At 42.8% G+C, this 23,230-nt stretch overlaps 1 protein-coding gene across 1 annotated transcript in view; it reads right to left on the bottom strand.

Annotated features, from left to right (window-relative positions):
- Window positions 1-1,899, bottom strand: part of MAPK15 (mitogen-activated protein kinase 15) — a 29,453-nt gene extending 27,554 nt beyond the window's left edge. The window contains exon 1 of the mRNA XM_075211496.1: window positions 1,820-1,899. The gene's annotated coding sequence lies outside the window, so the exon portion shown is untranslated. The remainder of the gene's footprint in view (window positions 1-1,819) is intronic.
- Window positions 1,900-23,230: the final 21,331 nt, after the last annotated feature.

Below are 23,230 nucleotides of genomic sequence, written 5' to 3'. Positions count from 1 at the left end.
TTCCACTGTCAACTGGAAGTGATATTATTAGACAGTGGAAGCGTTTAGAGACAAGTGCAACTCTGCACGAAGCGGAAGACCACATAACATCACAGAGCAGGGTCAACGACTGCTAAGGTGCAAGGTAAGTAAAAATCGCCAACGCTCTGCCGATTCCATCACGGTGGCTCAGTGGTTAGCACTTCTGCCTCACAGCGCTGGGGTCATGAGTTCAATTCCTGTCCATGGTCTTAACTGTGTGGAGTTTGTGTGTTCTCCCCGTGTTTGTGTGGGTTTCCTCCGGGTGCTCCGGTTTCCTCCCACACCCAAAAACATACTAGTAGATTTATTGCCTGCTATCAAAATTGACCCTAGTCTCTCTCGCTGTCTGTCTGTGTGTGTTAGGGAATTTAGACTGTAAGCTCCAATGGGGCAGGGACTGATGTGAATGAGTTCTCTGTACAGTGCTGCGGAATCAGTGACACTATATATAAATAAATGGTGATGATTCCATAGCTGAAGAGTTCTGAACTTCCATTGGAATTAATGTAAGCACAAGAACTGTGCAGCGGGAGCTTAATGGAATGGGTTTCCATGGCCGAGCAGCTGCATGCAGCCTCACATCACCAAGACCAATGCCAAGCGTTGGATGGAGTGGTGTAAAGCACACCGACACTGGACTGTGGAGCAGTGGAAACGTGTTCTGTGGAGTGACGAATCCCACTCCTCTGTTTGGCAGACAGATGGGCGAGTCTGGGTTTGGCGGATGCCGGGAGAATGTTACCTGCCTGAATGCACTATGACAACTCTGAAGTTTGGTGGATGAGGGATAATGGTTTGGGACTGTTTTCCAGGGTTTGGGCTAGGCCCCTTATCTCCAGTGAAAGGCAATATTAATACCAAGTCATTTTGAACAATGCTATGCTTCCAACTTTGTGGCAACAGCTTGGGGAAGGCCTTTTTCTATTCCAACATGACCTAGTGCAAAAAACAAGGAATACAAAGACATGGTTTGATGAGTTCGGTGTGGAAGAACTTGACTGGCCCGCACAGAGCCCTGACCTCAACCCTATCGAACACCATTGGTATGAACTGGAACATAGATTGTGAGCCAGGTCTTCTTGTCCAACATCAGTGTCTGACCTCATAAATGTTCTACAGAATGAATGGGCACAAATTCCCACAGAAACACTCCAACATCTTGTGGAAAACCTTCCAAGAAGAGTGGAAGCTGTTATCACTGCAAAAGGGGGACCAACTCCATATTAAAATATATGTATTTGTGTACAATGTCATTACAGTCCCTGTTGGTGTAATGGTCAAGTGTCTGAATGCTTTTGTCCATATAGTGTAGATCAGTGTATATGGGGCAGGGTATATACATATATAATATAGGTCAGTATATAGGGGGTAGGCAATATACATATATAATACAGATCAGCGTATACAGTATATTTATTTGGCAGGGAATATACACATATATATAATCAGTCAATATATAGCAGGCAGGGTATATACATATATAATACAGGTTAGAATATAAGGAACAGAGTATATACACATATATAATATAGGTCAGTGTATACAGTATATAGGGGCATGGCATAAACCTATAGGACAGTATATAGCAGGCATGGTATATACACATATATAATACAGATCAGTGTATACAGTATATAAGGAGCAGAGTATATACATATATATAATAAAGGGCAGTGTATACAGCATATAAGGAGCAGAGTATATACATATATATAATACAGGTCAGTGTATAGGGGCATAGTATAAACTTATAGGTCAGTATATAGGGGGCTGAATATAGGTAAGTGACGGTTGTTACCTCGGTTTGCTCTCCGGTGTGGGTGCCGCAGAGGATGCCGGGACGGTCACGGAAGGGAAGCTGTTTTCCGCCGTTGTCTTGGCGACCAGCAGCTGCTGGCGGTCTGTGCGCATGCGCGGTGTTCTGGTGGAATCTTCTGAATGGAACAGTGCGCTGTAATCACTGACGTCACGTGACGCGGCGGACATGTTATGTGCTGGCAGATAGCGATAGAGTATCGGCTGTGTGACGTCATCTTGCCAATCCCAAATATACATAATAGCGGTGTGGATTCACTGGGTGTAAGGGTGTCATTTAATAACTCGGGCGTCAGAGTGTATAAGGAGGTTACTGTGTATAACTGGGGTGTCAGAGTGTATAAGGAGGTTACTGTGTATAACTGGGGTGTCAGTGTGTATAAGGAGGTCACTGTGTATAACTGGGGTGTCAGTGTGTATAAGGAGGTCACTGTGTATAACTGGGGTGTCAGTCTGTATAAGGGGGTCACTGTGTATAACTGGGGTATCAGAGTGTATAAGGGTGTCATTTAATAACTCGGGCGTCAGAGTGTATAAGGGGGTTACTGTGTATAACTGGGGTGTCAGAGTGTATAAGGGGGTCACTGTGTATAACTGGGGTGTCAATCTGTATAAGGAGGTCACTGTGTATAACTGGGGTGTCAGTGTGTATAAGGAGGTCACTGTGTATAACTGGGGTGTCAGAGTGTATAAGGGGGTCACTGTATAACTGGGGTGTCAGTCTGTATAAGGGGGTCACTGTGTATAACTGGGGTGTCAGTGTGTATAAGGAGGTCACTGTGTATAACTGGGGTGTCAGTCTGTATAAGGAGGTCACTGTGTATAACTGGGGTATCAGAGTGTATAAGGGGGTCACTGTGTATAACTGGGGTGTCAGTGTGTATAAGGAGGTCACTGTGTATAACTGGGGTGTCAGTGTGTATAAGGAGGTCACTGTGTATAACTGGGGTGTCAGTGTGTATAAGGGGGTCACTGTGTATAACTGGGGTATCAGAGTGTATAAGGAGGTCACTGTGTATAACTAGGGTGTCAGTCTGTATAAGGAGGTCACTGTGGAATACTGGGGTGTCAGAGTGTATAAGGTGGTCTCTGTGTATAACTAGGGTGTCAGAGTGTATAAGGGGGTCACTGTGTATAACTGGGGTGTCAGTGTGTATAAGGAGGTCACTGTGTATAACTGGGGTGTCAGAGTGTATAAGGAGGTCACTGTGTATAACGGGTGTCAGAGTGTATAAGGGGGTCACTGTGTATAACTGGGGTGTCAATCTGTATAAGGAGGTCACTGTGTATAACTGGGGTGTCAGTGTGTATAAGGAGGTCACTGTGTATAACTGGGGTGTCAGAGTGTATAAGGGATCACTGTGTATAACTGGGGTGTCAGTCTGTATAAGGGGGTCACTGTGTATAACTGGGGTGTCAGTGTGTATAAGGAGGTCACTGTGTATAACTGGGGTGTCAGAGTGTATAAGGGGGTCACTGTGTATAACTGGGGTGTCAGTCTGTATAAGGGGGTCACTGTGTATAACTGGGGTGTCAGTGTGTATAAGGAGGTCACTGTGTATAACTGGGGTGTCAGTCTGTATAAGGAGGTCACTGTGTATAACTGGGGTATCAGAGTGTATAAGGGGGTCACTGTGTATAACTGGGGTGTCAGTGTGTATAAGGAGGTCACTGTGTATAACTGGGGTGTCAGTGTGTATAAGGGGGTCACTGTGTATAACTGGGGTATCAGAGTGTATAAGGAGGTCACTGTGTATAACTGGGGTGTCAGTCTGTATAAGGGGGTCACTGTATAACTGGGGTGTCAGTCTGTATAAGGAGGTCACTGTGGAATACTGGGGTGTCAGAGTGTATAAGGGGGTCTCTGTGTATAACTAGGGTGTCAGAGTGTATAAGGGGGTCACTGTGTATAACTGGGGTGTCAGTGTGTATAAGGGGGTCACTGTGTATAACTGGGGTGTCAGAGTGTATAAGGAGGTCACTGTGTATAACTGGGGTGTCAGAGTGTATAAGGGGGTCACTGTGTATAACTGGGGTGTCAATCTGTATAAGGAGGTCACTGTGTATAACTGGGGTGTCAGTGTGTATAAGGAGGTCACTGTGTATAACTGGGGTGTCAGAGTGTATAAGGGGGTCACTGTGTATAACTGGGGTGTCAGTCTGTATAAGGGGGTCACTGTGTATAACTGGGGTGTCAGTGTGTATAAGGAGGTCACTGTGTATAACTGGGGTGTCAGTCTGTATAAGGAGGTCACTGTGTATAACTGGGGTATCAGAGTGTATAAGGGGGTCACTGTGTATAACTGGGGTGTCAGTGTGTATAAGGAGGTCACTGTGTATAACTGGGGTGTCAGTGTGTATAAGGAGGTCACTGTGTATAACTGGGGTGTCAGTCTGTATAAGGGGGTCACTGTATAACTGGGGTGTCAGTCTGTATAAGGAGGTCACTGTGTATAACTGGGGTGTCAGTGTGTATAAGGAGGTCACTGTGTATAACTGGGGTATCAGAGTGTATAAGGAGGTCACTGTGTATAACTGGGGTGTCAGTCTGTATAAGGAGGTCACTGTGTATAACTGGGGTGACAGTGTGTATAACTGGGGTGTCAGTGTGTATAAGGAGGTCACTGTGTATAACTGGGGTGTCAGTCTGTATAAGGGGGTCACTGTGTATAACTGGGGTGTCAGTGTGTATAAGGAGGTCACTGTGTATAACTGGGGTGTCAGTCTGTATAAGGAGGTCACTGTGTATAACTGGGGTGTCAGTGTGTATAAGGAGGTCACTGTGTATAACTGGGGTGTCAGTCTGTATAAGGAGGTCACTGTGGAATACTGGGGTGTCAGTGTGTATAAGGAGGTCACTGTGGAATACTGGGGTGTCAATCTGTATAAGGAGGTCACTGTGTATAACTGGGGTGTCAGTCTGTATAAGGGGGTCACTGTGTATAACTGGGGTGTCAATCTGTATAAGGAGGTCACTGTGTATAACTGGGGTGTCAATCTGTATAAGGAGGTCACTGTATAACTGGGGTGTCAGAGTGTATAAGGAGGTCACTGTGTATAACTGGGGTGTCAGAGTGTATAAGGGGGACACTGTGTATAACTGGGGTGTCAGTCTGTATAAGGAGGTCACTGTGTATAACTGGGGTGTCAGAGTGTATAAGGAGGTCACTGTGTATAACTGGGGCGTCAGAGTGTATAAGGAGGTCACTGTGTATAACTGGGGTGTCAGAGTGTATAAGGGGGACACTGTGTATAACTGGGGTGTCAGTCTGTATAAAGGGGTCACTGTGCATTACTGGGGTATCAGTTTGTATAATGGGGAATGACTGTGTATAACTGGGATGTCAGTCATTATAAGAGGGACTATTATGTATTACAGAAATATAAGAACGCCCAACCAGAGTTTGCTAAAACTTCACTTTAAATTTATCCTCTCTTCATACTGCTCAGCCCTCTCCCTCACTAAACAATCTTACTTTAAGTCCCTCATTTCTTCTCAGTTCTCTAATCTCCGCCGCCTCTTTGGCACGTTCACACCCCCTTTCCTATCCCACTCTGCCTCTGCTACTGACTTTGCCTACTTTTTCTCCTCCAAAATTGAGGCCATCAGACTCGACATCTCCTCCTCCCTTCCATCTCCTGCCACCCTCTTCTGACAATCAACCCTGGTGCACCTTCTGCCCTACTTTGGGTGAAGAAGTCCACTTCCTTATTCTTTCCTCTCCCCTGTCCACCTGCCACCTGGATCCCATCCCCTCTCACCTCCTTCACTCCCTCTCCCCCACTGCTTGCTCCTACCTAGCACACCTCTTCAACCTATCTCTCTCCAGTGGCATCGTCCCCTCCTTTAAACATGCCCTTATTTCTCCCATTCTCAAAAACCCAATCTTGATCCCACCTCACTTGCTAACTACGGCTCCATTTCAATTCTCCCCTTTGCCTCTAAATCACTTAAGCGGATTGTCTACACCGCCTGACCAGTCACCTCTCGGATAATTTCCTCCTTGACCCTCTCCAGTCTAGTTTTTGCCCCCTCCACTGAAACCACCCTGGCTAAAGAAACTAATGATCTTCTCTCCGCAAAATCCAGGCGTCCCTTTTTGCTCATCCTCCTAGACCTCTCTGCTGCCTTTGATACCATGGACCACCCCCTCCTGTTGCAGACCCTTCTTTCTCTCGGCCTCTCTGGCTCTGTCCTTGCCTGGTTCACCTCCTACATCGCTAACTTCTCTTTCTCTGTAACCACGTCTGGTTCCTCTCCTCCCCCTCTGTTCTCGGCCCTCTACTCATTTGCCTCCCATATTGAATCCCTTACTCAATCCCGTCACCTCCTAATTTGCAAAATCACCCGCTTTCGGCCCTTCCTTTCTCAGGATGCCACCAAAACCATTATCCACGCACTCATCATTTCTTGTCTTGACTACTATAACCTTCAAACACCTTACCCTCACCTAGAAAGCTCTTTCCCACTCCACTGCCCCTTACATCATCAATCTCCTCTCCATTCACACTCCCACCTCTTCCCTGCGATCGGCCAATGACCGTCGCCTCTCCTTCACTCTGATCACCTCATCCCATTTCAGAATCCAAAACTTCACTATAATTGCTATGCCTGGAGCTTCTGGAGTTATGGTATTACTCGTTTATTGTTCTGTACTATTTCCCTGTATTCTACTGTTTGTATTGTGCTTATTGTACGGCACTGCGAAAACTTTGTGACGCTATATAAATAAAGAATAATAATAACATTCCTGAAGAAACCAAATTCCTTCTGGGAGAATGTCTTGTGTTTACAGAAAGCAAAATGAAGAGTACACCTTCCCTACAATCAAACATGGAGGAAATTGAGTGATGTTTTGGGGTTGCTATGCTGCATCCAGCACTGGGTGCCATAAACATGTGCATGGCATAATGAAATCTGGAGATTACTAGGCCATTTTGGAGTGCAGTGTTCAACCCAGTGTCAGAAATCTGTGTCTCCGTTGAAGGTCAGGGGTATTCCAGTAGGATTATGACCCAAACACACTTCAAAAAACACCCAGGAATGGACACTGGACTGTTCTGAAACAGCCATCAATGAGTTCAGATCCCACAGAATATTAGTCGGTCCGGCTCAACCAGAAAGACCAAGGAGGGAGCTCCGGACCTCATTTGGGATGCAGGAACAATGAGGCGCACATCTGCAGGTGTTCCAGGCACTGATGACCATACACGGTATCAAGGAAAAGCCAGTCTCATGGGTCAAGCATTGGAGGCTTCCCATGCCCTGAGCCTGGCTGTTTGCAGAGTGTATGTAATAGAAAGAAAAATAAAATGATCGCACTAATTACAGGGAGCTGAGTTCCCATCTGTACTTTATTACAAAAAATATTTTTTTTAAACATCTCATATCTTTTCTATTCAGTATTTATATATGTAGTCTTATCTTTATTACATAGGGTGTAATCTTAAACTTATAGTACAATTAGGAGACAAAGTTTGTTATAAAGATGCACTATCAGCTCCAATAATTTATATTATAGGGATCATCACCAAATTAAAATCTAACTTTCATTAAATAAATTTAAAATAAGCGAAATATAAAACCAGGTGTGTATGCATACACCGTCCTCAAATAAAACTGCTGTCTGCGCCAACGATCTTCTGTATTAATGACAGGACTTATGCTTAAAGGCAGAAATCGGAGGAGATATATGTGAAGCCTGATAAACCTTAGCTCTAAAGCTGTCCCAAACCAATGTAAGTCCACAACCTACCCAAAGATATGGGGAGTGTATTGCTGTCTGCGTAGATACTGACTCTAAACTAAATGAGGGTTTATTGGAACAGTATGAATCCGTTATGAATAGGCTGCCTTGTAATTCAGATAAAAGGTGCAGACAGCAGTAATGCCGATGTGCATTTCGCTTAGGTCTGCTTGGTCCATGGTAAGCCGAGAGACAGAACTGACATTTCTTAAATACTCTGAGGGACACACCCCCATCATCACATGAGTTATTGTAGCCAATCAGAGACCGTTAGACTCATTCTGAACGACAGTATTGTTATTATTATTAGTATTATCTTTAATTTATAAGGCGCCACAAAGGGTCCGCAGCGCCGTATATGACATATACAGAAAACAGCGACCCATGAAACAACATGATACATAAAGAACAAAATATGAAGAACAAACATATATACAAATATATACACACACGTAACACGGTAATGCAAATCAAATTATTTCTGGGACAATAAGTGAAAGTGACGGTAGAAATCAGCGAGAAGTAGGCCGAAGCTTAGGAAAGCAGCCAAGAGGTACAGAGGGTGATGGAATAGTAGAAAGAGCACACAAGGAAAGAGGGCCCTGCTCCTGAGAGCTTATATCCTAAAGGAAAGGGGGAGACACAGGGAGGCACTAACTGGGGGAAAGAGCCAGGACAAAAAAGAAAAGCCAACCGGGATTGGAGGATTGGGAAGAAATTAGTGCCTTAAAGAAGGATTGTTTAGAGAGCTATAGGGCCGAACTGTAGGACGCAACCATGAACTGGAAGTGGAGGAAGTCAGCATGAGTGCGTGACTTTCTCCAGAGCTGTTCTGCACGGTGGGAGCTATTTTGAAGATAGCGGGTAAGTTTTGAGTGCCACAGTTCAGGCGGGGACGGATGAAGCTTGATGGTGACAGAAAGGGCGACAGAGTCAATTGTAGTGGTAAGAGTGTGATTGTGAGAGGAGACAGCCTCATCAGGGCAAGAAAGAGTGGTGATGGGGGAGAGGAGCGAGCCCAGGGAGGAGAAGAAATTGGTAGGATCAACTGTGTCAAGATTACGCCTGGTGAGAGTAACCTTGGGGGATGGGGACGATGAGAGGGCTGGAGAGATGCTAAAAGAGAGGAGATGGTGGTCCGAGAGAGGAAAAGGTGAATTGCTCTCCTATTAGAGGAGAATGAATAGTAAGTCCCACCTTTTCAGCATTCCTCATTGGTTGAATATCAATCTCATCTAAGAAGCCCATGAACACTTTATATCGGTAAATGTCTGTAATACATTGAATTGCCCATAGGTTAAAATTCACTATGTAACATATAATGGTAATTATAGCTACATATAGAGATAAACATATCTTCACCCATATGATGACTCATAATTGCCTTCTCTAAATAAATATGATCCATAACTAGCTGAAAAGAAGGGGGGTTATTGTTAAAAATTACTTAATCTAATACTTTTGAGCATATATCAAGTATTATATTATCATGCATAGGAATTGTGACTTATTCACATGGTGATACTAAGAAAGATATTAGGATTAACGAGGCATATTAATAAATTAAAAAGAGTAGCGAATAGTGTAAGAAAATGTGAAAATGGAACAGAGTCCCAATTAGGCAAAAAGTAAAATATATACAACCATCTGGGACAGAATGTGAATAGTAATACTATATATCGTGAAGATATTACACTATCCCTATGTATATTAAATATAAATATATTACTGTGAATTGTGAAGACGTGCTAATTTTATTAGTGTTACAGAACAGCCTAAGTAACACTAGCAGAGTATATAATAATGTGATGAGTATGATATGTTATGAGCGTTTTGTCGCTATCCAATAACGATTGTCGAATCTCGATTTGTGTTTCCAACGCACAAAGATTTATTCTCAAAAAGTAGCAGTAGATATATCTTAGTGAAATAATAAGTACAGCCGTTACTTATCGCAGGCGCTCTGGATCCAGTGAACAGTCATTTAGTCCTGAAGTCTGTGGTCTAGGTGACTGAACTCTGGATGAGGAGCTGCTGCTTATATGCAAACAGAGATACAGTAAAACAATGCTAAGGTGTGGCTTGCTTCTATTGGTCCAGGCATCAGGAGGGTCCAGGGGGTTGCAGATCATAGGCTAGTTTAAGCTCAGGAATCCAAAGGAGGGGGTCATCTCTCCAGGGGATGAGCTCTGATCTTCCAGCCAAGATTACTCATCATAATAGTCCATAATTCCTTAACATTAATAACTTGTGTATGCACTCTTCGATTCCTTCGCAGAGTGAACCGGACAGTTGCAAATGCGAAGAGGATTAGTATGATACCACACATGACTAGATTCCTTCAACGAGTACCATATGTTTTACTGATATGCCTATAACTTATAATATTACATATAAATGCTACTATATTTCGACATAAATGACTATGTGTTGCAACTACCATTAATGTGTACTATTTTACAAGTGTGCGTGTTTGTGCGAATGTATGTAAAAGACTAAATACTGTTGTTGCCACATGTTGCAGCTGCGTAAGCCCTTCCACACCGTAGCGTGCCCTTCCACACCGTAGCGTACCGTACGCATCTTTTCAAACAAAGACAACCAAGTTTACTCGATTTTAATTGAAATGACTTTATCCAATTTGCTGACTTCGACAGCTCCACCCTTTGATAGTATAATAAACTATCACCTAATCACCGTTTCAAGTTCAGGGTTATACAACACTTCTTCACATACCATGATCTCGGTGTCTTGCACCACCCTTTCAGTCTCTTTCTCAGTGTTACTCCCAGAAGACTGTTTCCCACACTTCAACACAGTAGGAACACATTTGACACACAAACCAATTGCTAAGATGACACCCAGTATAAGGAGAAGGAGCTTACCTACACTCGCAACCATTTCCTGTACCCACTCCCCCAGACCGGAGAACCATTTCACAGGGTTCAACCATGAGAACCAACCCGCCACCTTTTCCCCGACCTCATATAACGAAGAATTATGGTTCCTTCGAAATTCCCATTTCAGTTGCAGAATTTCATCCATCTTCCGGTCTATAACCTCCTTAGGGTCATCCGTATTATTGGTGATGTACGTGCAACATTTTACACCGAATTGGGTGGCCAGTGTCACACAGTACCGACCAGTAATAGAGGTGAGATAATTTAGTACCAGTCTATGTTGCACCAACTCCTTCTTGTACGCTTGTAGCTCCCTTGCAGTATACCTGAAAGTGTCATCATACATCTCGGTGATATTATCTATTAATTTAGCTAGGTCTTGGATATATTTAAAGTTTAATGTTCCCCGAGCGGTCCTGGTGAGATCTAGAGCAACCATAACTTGAAACCCAGCGGTTTCACTAATCAATTTTGTAGCTATGGGCTCCTCACCAGGAATTATATTTCTCTTGCCACGGTGTTCATACTGTGTGTGTGTGTATGTATGGTGGTGATGTAGTCTTGTGAATACCAACCATTTCTTCATGAGTAATAGTCATGATTTCAGGAACCAGTTTAGCTAAGAAACACAAGCCCTTGGAACTCGGAGTCACCCAGGAATAAGCTTTCCTCCCACAAACAAAGTACACATCATCAGGGAGAACATAAGGAACAGTATGTCCATTAATTATATCACACAGAGTTTCGATAAAACTACCCATGCCTAGTGTCTCCATTTGCTCAAGACACGTGTCAGCATGGATGACATTTTTACAATTATCTATAGAGATTTTTCCAATGGATACTTTCTTATGTTTGGTTACACGCCCTAATTTGTGACTTCCGTCAACATTCCTGCTTATTGGTGGCCTCAGTCTCCCTCCAAAATGAGCGTGGCGAGCCATTGTCTGATCTGATAGGTCAGCTTCCCAATTCTCCAGATGCTTTGCATGAGAGATATTTAGACACAGCAAAGATCTGTCTACAGAGTATTGTCGAAGCGTTAGACTAGGGGACCTAGTGTTATTGTACCTCCCCTCTATGGGCCTCCCACCCCTCAATTTGAGTACTTCGGAGATGTTTAATGGGAATGGCACTAGTCCTATGTTATGCTGCCCCTGCGGCACGTGAGAGCACACCCAGCACTCGGTTTGGTTTAGCACCTTACACACCAGGGAGTGATAATCCTCCAAAGGATGCCCGCCCACATTCAGATTACCGGTGGACTGACATCATTGGATGCATCTCTCTTCAACTAGGGAGTCACAGAACTTGCAGATACAATACTCATCAGACAATAGCCCCTCACACTGCCTCCGAGTTCCCGAGCTAGCAGACCTTTTCATAACCCCTGGACCAAGCTTGATGATGGACTGTCTGGGTATTCTAATAACTTTTCCTCAACCTCCATTTCATTCGTATCACTGCCAGAACCTTCCTCTGTCCTCCATCCTCCTTCACAAAAATAGAATGTCCTAGAAAAAGTAAAAACAAGGAAAATCCTGGAACAAAAGAAAAACAAAAACCGCCACTCCATAGCTGGAAAGATAGTTCTGATGCAACGTCTCTGGCTCAGGTGTCTTAAATGCGGGCCTTAGGTCTCCCGGAACAGATTTACGAGTGACAGATCTGTGTCGTCGGTCTTAGTTTTATATTGCACTTTCTCCGGGTTATTGACTCTCCTGCAGTGGGTGGAATGGACCCAAGTGTCTCTTTCTGCAACCTTCAGTGATGTAGTACTGGTCAGCAGCACTTGGTACGGGCCTTCCCAACGGTCTGTTAAACAACCTGGACGTAAGAAATTGCGGATCATAACATAGTCCCCAGGTTCAACATCATGACAATTCGTTTCTGGCATACCAGGTGACAGCATTTTGAGTTTTTGTTGTTGTTGTTTCAGCTGTCTGCTCATTTTTATAAGATATTGCACAGTCACTTCATTATTACACTTTAAGTCGTCTTGCGGACTCACGATCAAATGAGGTTGTCGACCGAACAGTATCTCAAAGGGGGACAGATTAAGAGGAGGTCTAGGAGTGGTTCGAATGCTATGGAGGACTAGTGGCAAAGCTTCAGGCCATGCCAACACAGTTTCAGCCATTATTTTACCAAGCTTGTTCTTTATAGTACCATTTACTCTTTCCACCTTACCACTGGCTTGTGGTCGGTAAGGGGTGTGAAGTCTGCTACTGATTCCCATGAGCTTACACATATTCTGGAAGATATCACCAGTAAAGTGGGTACCCCTATCACTTTCAATGATTCTAGGGATACCGAACCTACACACAAAATCTTGTACAATTTTCTTTGCAGTGAACACAGCAGTATTAGTGGCTGCCGGATATGCTTCTACCCAACCGGAAAACACATCAATACACACTAACACATACTTTAGATTCCTGCACGGTGGTAATTGGATATAGTCAATTTCTATTACCTGAAAAGGTCCGTCTGTAGGAGGGATGTGGGATGGTTAAGTTGGAATAGTTTTCCTGACATTTTTCCTCAAACAAGTAAGACATGACATTGCTTTCTTACCAGCCTGAGAGGAAAATCCAGGAGCACACCAGTATGCTCTCACCAGTTTGCACATACCTTCTTTACCCAGGTGAGTCAGACCGTGTGCTGCTTCAGCCAGGCTTGGATAGTATGTTCGGGGAGCTATAGGCTTACCGTGTCCATCCCTCCAGAGTCCTGAGGACTCTTGACCACATCTCTTCGCCTTCCAGACCACCTTTTCCTGCAGGGAACACAAATCTTACATTTTAATTAATTTCTGCATGTCTAATATCTGAAAAACCATCATAGTCTCGGTTGATAAAGTCATAGGTTGCCCTGCTGCCCATTTAGCAGCTTCGTCTGCCCTGTTGTTGCCCAATGACACTAGGTCTTCTTCAAAGGTATGGGCTTTGCACTTTATGACGGCTACTGTTCTAGGTAACTGTATCGCTGTCAGAAGTCCTTTTATGTGTTGTGAGTGTGCCACTGGCGTACCCGCTGTCGTAAAGTTTCTAAGACGCCAAAGGGCCCCAAAATCGTGCACTACCCCGAAGGCGTACCTAGTGTCAGTATATATATTGGCTGATTTACCCTCTGCAAACTCACACGCTCTCCTTAATGCTACTAGTTCCGCCACTTGGGCTGAGTGAGGTGGGCCAAGGGATTCAGCTTCTACCACATCCTGATCGTCTACAACAGCGTAACCAGTACATAGTTCTCCCGTCTCTGTCTGTCTATGGCAACTTCCATCTGTATAAAACGTAAAATCTACATTTTCTAAGGGGGTGTCACGTATGTCGGGCCTTGCAGTAAGGGTCTGATTCAGGTGTTCCATACAGTCATGCGTGTCAGTATTCTTGCCTAACTCATCATCAACCAGGGTCTCCTCACCTCCCACCCTTTGTGTCTCTAGAGACACATACGGAAGGTATGTAGCTGGATTTAAGGTGCTACATCGTTTGATGGTGATGTTTGAGGGTGCCATTAGGGCTAGTTCCCACTTTGTGAATCTAGCTGAAGAAACATGTCTGGTTTGGGCTGAATTTAACAGAGCTGATACAGCATGGGGTGTATAGATGGTTGAATTATGTCCTAAAACTACATCCTCGATCTTACTTACCAGAAGTGCCGTTGCTGCTGCACTTCTGAGACATGTTGGGAGTGATCTAGCCACAGTGTCCAATTGTGCACTGTAGTATGCTACCGGTCTGCTAGCGTCACCATGTTTCTGTGTGAGGACACCTGCTGCACAACCATCAGCTTCCGTACAGTATAGCTCAAAAGGTTTTTCATAATCAGGTATTCCCAATGCAGGTGCTCTAGTCAGACTATCTTTAAGATTAAAGAACGCTTGCTCTGACTCTTCTGTGTGTACGACACGTTCTGGTTTCGAGGAAGAGACTAGTTCCTGCAATGGTAATGCCAGAATAGAAAAACCTGGGATCCAGGATCTACAGTATCCACACATCCCCAGGAAAGTATGAATCTGCTTCTGGCTCTGCGACAGAGTCATGTGTTGTATGGCCTCAATCCTGTCGGTTGTCAGGTGTCTTAGTCCCTTGGTGAGGCAGTGTCCTAAGTATTTGACCTTAGTCTGACATGGCTGTAATTTATCCTTTGCCACCTTGTGCCCTGTTTGTGAGAGATGAAGCAACAACAATTTAGTATCATGTAAACATGACATAAAAGAATCAGAGCACAGCAACAAATCGTCCACATATTGAATTAGAACAGACCCATTGTGGGGTTGAAAGGATTGCAAACAGTCATGTAAGGCTTGGGAAAAAATACTGGGGCTGTCAATGAACCCCTGGGGAAGTCTGGTCCATGTGTATTACAATCTCCTGTAGGAGAATGCAAATAGGTATTGACAGTCAGGGTGAAGAGGGACTGAGAAGAAAGCAGAACATAGGTCAATGACAGTAAAATGACTAGAAGACGGTGGAATCTGCATGAGGATGACAGCTGGATTCGGCACTACGGGGAATTGGCTCTAAACAACTTTATTAATTCCCCTTAAGTCCTGGACTAATCTATAGCCCCTCCCCCCACTCTTCTTCACAGGGAAAATGGGACTATTTGCTGTACTGGCTGTACGAATTAAAATCCCTTGTTGTAACAGACTCTCAATAACAGGATATACCCCTAGTTCCACCTCCGGTTTTAATGGATACTGTGGGATTTTTGGAGCTATCCTACCACTTTTTAGATTGACCATGACAGGGGCTACGTTTGCCATCAGTCCAGTGTCCTGTCCATCTCTGGTCCATAGTGAACCCGGTATTTCCAGCAACATCACCTTTACTTGAGATGGACTTTGTTCTATAACAGTAGAGTGTAACATTAACCTTTGAGGGGTGTCCAATATATCCTGTACCTCATGAGTGACCTTCTCGGGTATATCTAGAAACACACCATCTGAAGTACAGTATATGACACATCCCATTTTACATAACAAGTCTCTCCCTAGCAAGTTAGTAGGAGCCGCTGCAGCCAAGAGAAACGAATGCTTAGTATGCAGAGGCCCGATAGTAACTTCAGCGGGTTTAGTTAGAGGATAATGCAACACTCTTCCCGTTACCCCTATAGCTGGAATAGTTTTACTGGTCACCTGTAGATTAAAAGGAGAGGTTATCACAGATCTGGCCACCCCTGTATCTACAAGAAAAGTTTGTTTCCTACCAGCTATGTCAACTATCATTGTTGGTTCTTCTCTCAGACTCTCAGTTAACCTCACTGGCTGTAGACTACAGGTATGACCTGACCCCTAGCGCTGACTATCATTTTTCCACGCAATATTTGCTGCTATGATATGTGCAGGTAGATGTGAATCTTCTATTCTATGTGAGTTCTTCCTTGGAGGATATCTATGTGACCCACCTCTAGGGTTGTATCTGTCTTTTTTACAATCCCTCCTAACGTGTCCTTCTTCATTACAGTTGAAACATCTGATCACTCTATGTTTCTTATTATGTGGGTTGTATACTGGTGGTCGTGTATGCATCCCCTCTAGAGCCTGTATACTCACAGTCATCAACCTATCACTTTTCTCTTCCTTCTAAGAAGGTTTTTGTCATGCTCCGCAGCAGACTCCCTAAGAGAATCTACTGTGATGCCTCTCCAATTAGGTAATGTGGTTTGTACTCTGGTTTTTAAATTTTCCCTAAGACCATCCATTAGTACTCCTACAGCTACTTCCTTGTGATGTGGGTCCTCACCTATGTTTGATATCCCAGTGAACCGTGTCATCGCTGCTATAGCTCTAATGAAGTAATCTGAGGCAGTTTCACTATCTTTCTGTTTGATGGTGAAAATTTTACTCCAATTCGTTACTACTGGAAAATAGATGGCTAAATGTTTGACAATCTGTTCTATATTCTCTTGATTAGTCTCATCTGTCAAGGTGTCGTCTTCCTCCAACTAACAATCTCTAATGAATTGTTGTACGTTAGTATTGGGAGGAAGACACGCCCTCAACACTACACGCCAATCTTTATCGGTTGGTTTGTGTGCATTTCCTAAGTCTTTAAGAAACTTCTGACACTTAGCCAACTCTTTTCTAGGATCTGGGAATTCAGACATAATGGAACGTAATTCTGATCTAGTCCAAGGACAATGCATTGTAACATTTCTTAAAGGAACTACACCATCCTTATCCGCCTTCCCATTGGGAACTGATATTGTGCGGACTGGATACGTACCCACTGGTTCACTATCTTCAGGGTTAGCTACTTCAGTACTTTGAATATTATCTCTCCTAATGGTCACACTACTCTCACCTATCTCAGCCATTGCCCCCTTTCCATACTTACGCTGAACCTCTAACATATTAACAGCATGGGCAATGGCTGAAGTACCGTGGGTTCATCCTCTTCAGAAACACTTGCTTTAAACTGACTCAAAACAGGATATAACTTAGCAATTTCCTTTTTTTCATTTTTAATAAAGGCTGTACTTACTCCTCCCGCTACATAAGGTGGCGGGGGCGCGCTTGTGCTGAGTTCTCCACGCTTCGCAACGGCTACTTCCGTTGTGCGCGCGCTTTTCGCCACGCCTACTTCCGCTGTGCACTCGCTGCTCTGCCACGTGTTGCCTTCCATTTGCCACAATTTTAAACAGTCATTATATCTATTTCTCACTTTTGTTGACATAATCAACCACACTTTATCTTTTACGCTATTTAGTACCTCTGCATTAAAACTCCCTATTGTTGAGAAAGGCCTATCACACTCTTTGGTCATCTCGACCCACGTGTCACAATACACAGTTGCGTACGCACCATATTTCTTGCACATAAGAAACCGTGCTGAACCAATAGGCCCTTCCTTAGGCAGTACACTGGCCATCTCTAGCGTATGCTTAGCACCCATGTTGAACAGTACCAGTCTATGCAGACCACACTTCCAAAAAAACACTTTCAACCCTTTGCTACAAACACTCTACCGCTAGAGATCTCTTACTGGCCATGGACGTATTTGCTCAAGCCGCGTCCACTCGCTTCCTCTCGCACCAAACGAGGACCCCTAACACAGAAAATATCACTGTGGGACCCAAGGGCTATCAGCTCCTCGATACCCTGGCTAAACCACAAAAAACTGTTGAGTTTATTACAACTGGTAGAACAAAGTCGATACAATCAACCAGCCTTTCCAATGTAATTCCTCCCCGCTGTCTTCCCAAGTTACAATCACGGCTTTCCTTGCCGCGCGGTCCGATCGCTACACTTACAAATACTAACTATGAATAAGCGTTGCAATGGCTCTTGGGAGTGCGCGCGAAAACTTCCTTTGTTTTTGCTCCCGGTATACCTGCCCTGTATACCGTCCTTCAGTTGGGCAACCTGCCTCGTCAGACAGCAACTGAGCACCTCAACAATAAACAGTGTATCTACGTCACGAAATCACACACTATACACCTTTTTCTGCGCAGAAAATCAAAAGTTCCCAACAATAGTAATAATGTCCCAGAGGTTTTCACAAGTAATTATAGTATGCACATATAATAACTATCAAAACGATTGTTTAACCACGTGGAAAATCTACCGGAAGTTCGCATACGCAAAGCAGGAAGTTACACATACACTAAGCAATGCAAAACAGTTAAAACGCACAATGACAGTAAAAAGAAACAGTTTTCTCTTTTGTCCCTAGGTTCAGTTAGCGTACCTTAGATAATGCAAAACGAACATTCGGTTTGACAACACAGAGTAGAATTCAGGTTTTGAACACATTGCGTTCTTACCCGTATATGACGCGTCTCCACCCTTTGTTGCGGAACCGAAATCCGTTGGTCTTGCGTATCGTCCGGCAATGAAACCTTCAAACTCACGAGCCTCCAAATTGTTATGAGCGTTTTGTCGCTATCCAATAACGATTGTCGAATCTCAATTTGTGTTTCCAACGCACAAAGATTTATTCTCAAAAAGTAGCAGTAGATATATCTTAGCGAAATAATAATAAGTACAGCCGTTACTTATCGCAGGCGCTCTGGATCTAGTGAACAGTCATTCAGTCCTGAAGTTTGTGGTCTAGGTGACTGAACTCTGGATGAGGAGCTGCTGCTTATATGCAAACAGAGATACAGTAAAACAATGCTAAGGTGTGGCTGGCTTCTATTGGTCCAGGCATCAGGAGGGTCCAGGGGGTTGCAGATCATAGGCTAATTTAAGCTCAGGAATCCATAGGAGGGGGTCATCTCTCCAGGGCATGAGCTCTTATCTTCCCGCCAAGATTACTCATCATAATAGTCCATAATTCCTTAACATTAATAACTTGCGTATGCACTCTGCGATTCCTTCGGAGTGAACCGGACAGTTGCGAATGCAAAGAGGATTAGTATGATACCACACATGACTAGATTCCTTCAACGAGTACCATATGTTTTACTGATATGCCTATAACTTATAATATTACATATAAATGCTACTATATTTCGACATAAATGACTATGTGTTGCAACTACCATTAATGTGTACTATTTTACAAGTGTGCGTGTTTGTGCGAATGTATTTAAAAGACTAAATACTGTTGTTGCCACGTGATGCAGCTGCGTACGCCCTTCCACGCTGTAGCGTGCCCTTTCACACCGTAGCGTACCGTACGCATCTTTTCAAACAAAGACAACCAAGTTTGCTTGATTTTAATTGAAATGACTTTATCCAATATGCTGACTTCGACAGATAATATAAATTGCCTATGAATTGGAAAAATATACATTCTTAGGGCTAGATTTACTAAGCTGCGGGTTTGAAAAAGTGGGGATGTTGCCTATAGCAACCAATCAGATTCTAGCTATCATTTTGTAGAAGGTACTAAATAAATGAAAGCTAGAATCTTATTGGTTGCTATAGGCAACATCCCCACTTTTTCAAACCCGCAGCTTAGTAAATCTAGCCCTTAGTCTTTTATTTATTATATTAATTTATTAAATTATTTATATTTTTATTCTTTCATAACAATTTGTTTAGCTAGTTTATGATCATATTGTGATCGTTGGTCATTTATCATTCTTAGTTCATCAGGAAACACTGTCCCTATAAATTATCACATATAGATATATTTTTAATACTTTCTATGAAATTTGGAAACCATCATAATGATATCATGATATCGTGTATTGTATAACTTATGTATTCTTCACCTTTACAAATATAGTTGTAATATAAACATAAATATCAAGGTCGTATCAACTATTTATAATAAGATATTACCAAGAGAAAGATACAGCTTTTTATATATACAAAAGGGTCTACTGAAGGATAATGTGGTCAAATTTTTCATTCAAACATCATTCAGTTGCTTTAGGTTACCAACGGTAAGAGTTATTATTTCATCTATTTACCTCTTATAGTCCATAACCCAGGGTTACCCAAACCTAGTCCTCAGGGCTCCCCAACAGTGCAGGTTTTCCATGCTGGTGCACAGGTGTATTCATTACTGAATGACACATTGTAACAGATCCACAGGTGGTTCTAATTATGTCACATGTGATCCAGAAAACCTGCACTGTTGGGGAGCCCTGAGGACTGGGTTTGGGAAACCCTGCCATAACCTAAAAAAGGTGTGTAATTCTAAGGATTTTGAGAAAAGCCATTTAATTATTGTTCTCGTTCAGACCTGATGGGTATACTGCTCCCATCAGAAAGACCATTCTGGCTTTTCTTTTTAAAAGTTCCTGCTTGATGTTTCCTTCTCGTACACCTAAATTGATTTTCTCAATGCCATATGCTGTCAAATCATTGGGATTACTCTGAAGAACTTTAAGGAAATACTTTGCTACAGTGTTTTCATTTTTATGTTATCCTGTTCAGCATTCCGGATGTTTCCAATGTATTCAACAAGTCTTTGCTTGAATGCTCTGCTGGTCATTCCAATATACATCAGATTACAAGTACATGTGAGGCAGTAAATTAACCCCTGCATATCACAGTTGATAAAAGTATTAATATTGTGACAATGATTGTATTTATCTACAAATTGTTTTGTTTTTGTAGTAAATTTACATGCCTTACACTTCCCGCATGGAAACAATCCCGTGACCTTGTTAATAATGCCGACTTTCTTGGTGTTATCTTGAAAGTGGCTGTGTACCAATATGTCTTTCAATTTTTGGATCTTCTCCAACTCGTAGCTATTTTCTCTCCAATGATCTCATCAAGATCTGGATCCAGTTTTAGAATGTAGATATGTTTCTGCATTATAGAGTCAATTTCCTTCCATTTGCTATTAAAAGTGCTAACAAATCTAGTTTTTCCTATTTCAGAATTAACTTTTTTCTTTGGGAAGATAAATTGTTCTCTATTTGTGAGTCTGGCTTTACTATATAATTTTTTAAATTATTTTTTGACTATATCCTCTCTTGGAAAGTCTCTTGTGTAGTTCCTTTGCTCCAATGTTAAAAGTTTTAAGATCCCCACAATTCCGTCTGATACAGAGGAACTCACTTTTGGGAATGCTCTTTAACTTGAAGGGAAAATGGGAACTTCATGCATGGAGCATACTATTGGTAGCTGTGCTTTTTCTAAGCATGTCAGTTGATAGTTCTCTCTGATCATTAATGAATATTGTTAGATCGAGAAAATTTATTCTTTCAATATTTATATCAAAGGTCAATTTCAGATTCATTTGGTTATCATTAAGATTATTAATTCAATAAAAATCTCTTTATCACCTTCCCAAATCATGAAAATGCCATCAATGAATCTAAGCCACACCAAAATGTGTTGTGTGTAGATTTCATTTTCTTCAACAAAAACTGTCTTATGTTCCCACCAGCCTAAATATATATTTGCATAAGTGGGGGCACATGTTGTCCCCATAGCCGTGCCCCTCACTTGTAGGAAGAATTTGTTGTCAAAAGTAAAATAATTGTTAGTAAGAATAAATTAGAACAGAGCCAGGATGAAGTTGTTATGTTCATTCTGAACTTTTGTTTCCAAAAATTGTTGAACAGCATTCATGCCTATGTGATATTCTATACTAGTGTACAGTGCTTGGCGTTCTTGCGGTCTTCACCTTTTATGTTAATTACAAGGCAGTGTATTCATAACAGATTTATACTGCTCTAATAAACCCTCATTTAGTTTGGAGTCAATATCTAGGCAGACAGCAATACACTTCCTGTATCTTTGGGTAGGCTGTGGACTCACATCGGTTTGAGACAGCTTTAGAGCGAAGGTTAATCAGGCTTCACATATATCTCCCCCGATTTCTGTTTTTAAGCATAAGTCCTGTCATTGATACAGAAGATTGTTGGCGCAGACAGCAGTTTTATTTGAGGACGGTGTATGCGCACACACACCTGGTTTTATATTTCACTTATTTAAAATGTATTTACTAAAAGTTATATTTTAATTTGGTGATGATCCCTATAATATAAAGTATCGGAGCTGATAGTGCATCTTTATAACAAACTTCCTTTTCCTCCTAATTCTACTGTTTGCAGAGTGTACAACGACATGTAAGGAGACCCTGAAACATACCGGACCTTGGTTAAGACTGGTTGGTAGTCTCACACTCAGTATGTCAGCCAACTCAATTAAAACTGCTGGCTCCTGATGGAATGGATGCAAGTTACCACCCTGGAGTGTGCAAGAGACAATAATGCTGGAGCAGCTATTGTTTAAGCTAGCTCCTCAAATTTGAGAGTGAGCAGGTAGGTAAGCTGATGAGTTTGTGGCCAACCAGCCAAGGTGGCAAAGTATCTTCCGGGCAAGACAGTGGAAAGACTAAGTGCTTTATCCGAGGTCCTAAATCCATTGGAAAATGTCCCAAATACCAGAACCAGGATGCCCCAGCAACACCCTAGGACCCAATGAGACAATGAGTGCTGGAACTTCCTTAACCCCGCAGCTGTTAACACTGTGATCAACTCAGCTAGATGCAGTGAGATTGCCTAAGTAGCTGTGGCCCATTCCCTGGTGCCCACCCTGAGGTGCTGTGACTGGATCACTTATAAGTTACTTATGGTATAAATTTATTTAAAGGAAATAGCGCAGGGCACTTATTTATATAATTGCAAATGCACTTATGTTTTGATATTGTGTATATTTTGGTAATGGAAATCTTTATTTCTGAGACCAGGGAAGCAACTCATTTGTTTTGATCTTGCTAGAGGAAATGCATTATTTCTGATATATATCTGATACAATAAGCCTTTGTTAGGAAGTCTTTTCTGTATCTTGGTGTAAGGAAATACCTTGTTTGGGGTTTTGCAACTTTTCTTAGGGAATTGCTTTTTGGGGAGGAAATATGTATTCTGCAACTGTTGGAAGAAAGCACCCATGCTAATCTCATGTTGATTGTCAGGCGCCGCTCGGCGGCCGCCCGCCCGTCTGCATAGCGCGTCTGGTTGCTAGGCAACCAGACGCGTCACTTCCCCTTCCGCCGGCCGGCCAGCTACTGACTTGGAAGGAGTTCCCGTTGCTAGGCAACGGGACGCTGCATGAATATAGCGCTACGGCGCTAAAGAATGACTAGCGCTACGGCGCTGGAGTATGACAGCACTACTAGTGCTGAGGGCATTGGCTAGCAGCACTATTTAAGCCTCTCTGACCCCACTTCCTGTGCCAGAGTTTCAGGTCCTTTCCTGTCCTCCAGCGTTCCAGTGTTCCTGTGATTATCTGTTTCCTGACCCTTTCCTTCCTCCAGTTTATTGCCGTTTGCCTGTGACCATTGTGACCCGGATTGCCTTTACTACCCTTTTGGATCT

Source organism: Mixophyes fleayi, chromosome 5 (assembly GCF_038048845.1).
Source record: "Mixophyes fleayi isolate aMixFle1 chromosome 5, aMixFle1.hap1, whole genome shotgun sequence".
Lineage (NCBI taxonomy): Eukaryota > Metazoa > Chordata > Amphibia > Anura > Limnodynastidae > Mixophyes > Mixophyes fleayi.
The sequence above is the reverse complement of the archived record's forward strand: the minus strand, read 5'-3'. Positions and strand labels throughout refer to the sequence as shown.